The sequence below is a fragment of the Poecilia formosa genome, unplaced genomic scaffold (genome assembly GCF_000485575.1).
Source record: "Poecilia formosa unplaced genomic scaffold, Poecilia_formosa-5.1.2 Scaffold680, whole genome shotgun sequence".
Classification (NCBI taxonomy): domain Eukaryota; kingdom Metazoa; phylum Chordata; class Actinopteri; order Cyprinodontiformes; family Poeciliidae; genus Poecilia; species Poecilia formosa.
In genome coordinates this window covers 159289-160399 of record NW_006800619.1, presented here as the reverse complement: position 1 = coordinate 160399, position 1111 = coordinate 159289, and the positions used below count along the sequence as shown (strand labels likewise).

At 32.6% G+C, this 1111-nt stretch overlaps 1 protein-coding gene and 1 long non-coding RNA gene across 2 annotated transcripts in view; both read right to left on the bottom strand.

The window, feature by feature from the left end:
• Window positions 1–976, bottom strand: LOC103130819 (uncharacterized). The gene is made up of 5 exons (XR_475276.1): window positions 949–976; window positions 663–710; window positions 536–583; window positions 332–373; window positions 1–22 (listed from the first exon to the last, which is right to left on the bottom strand). It is a non-coding gene; the product is annotated as an uncharacterized LOC103130819 (long non-coding RNA).
• LOC103130826 (interaptin-like) overlaps window positions 1–1111 on the bottom strand; it is a 41928-nt gene that overhangs the window by 11779 nt on the left and 29038 nt on the right. The gene's annotated exons all lie outside the window — the stretch shown is intronic.

Genomic DNA, 1111 nt, shown 5'->3' with positions numbered 1-1111 from the left:
AGACATTTTTTCAGCAGTGAGGCTGTGTGGAAAAAACAGAGTATATTGATTTAAACCATAAATTGTTAGTCAGTCTTTTCATATTAACATAATCAGCTCTCCAATTCCTTTTTATAGTCTGTATATTGATTATTGCCTCAATCAATCTGTTTTAAAACATGACAAAATTAAAACTCATAATGCAAATGCTGAAGGAAAGTCACATTGCATTGTGTTTCATACATTTCTACCAAACAAATGTATAAAACACATGCATTCATGCAATAGTGGAGTTATTACATGAATGCACAAAGTCAGATGTTAAATATTTTATAGCATCTTGTTTTCTTACCTGTCATTGACGGATTTCAATTCTTTTTCTTCCAGCATTGACCTGTACAGGAGAAAATTAACTGTTAAAACATTATTGGAGAAACTATCAAAGGTCATTTTAAGTGAAGCTTATTTGACCCTTCAGGAAGCTGACTTGATGTTTAAAGTGATAACTCATGTAGATCAGTGTCACATCTAAATACAGACCCTGAACAACACTGACCTCGTCTCCTGGATCTCCTTCTCATGAGAAGTTTCTGTTTCAGCCAAACTGAGTTAAAGACATAATCGATCATGTTCATCACAGCACAGATTGAACAACATTATGTTATCTTGTTGTGTGAGCAAACCTCTGATTAACTGATTCCAGTTCATCTTCTTTCTTTTTAAGTGCAGATCTGAAAATTAAAGATTACAGTTTCTTAAAACTCTCAATATTTACTGCAACTCAAAACCATATATTCCAGTTAAAATACCTCACTGTTTGGAGCACATTTATATGTGACTCCGTGTGGTAAAGAGAAATAGATTTAAAAAAATGTATTCCCAACATCAGCAGGAAAATGAACTAAAATACCCAGATTTATATCTCATATTTTAATCCATTATTTGAGCCTTCAGTGAGAAAAAAAATACCTTTCATTGACAGATTTCACTTCTTCTTCCTCCTGGCTGTGGTCAGATCTATAAAGGGTGAAAATATTTGCAGTAGTACAGTGCCGCTCAAGAAACAATTAAATATTTCTGTTTTATGTATTATTTGAGTCTGGAGGATCTTTTATTTTGAAAATCCTTTAAC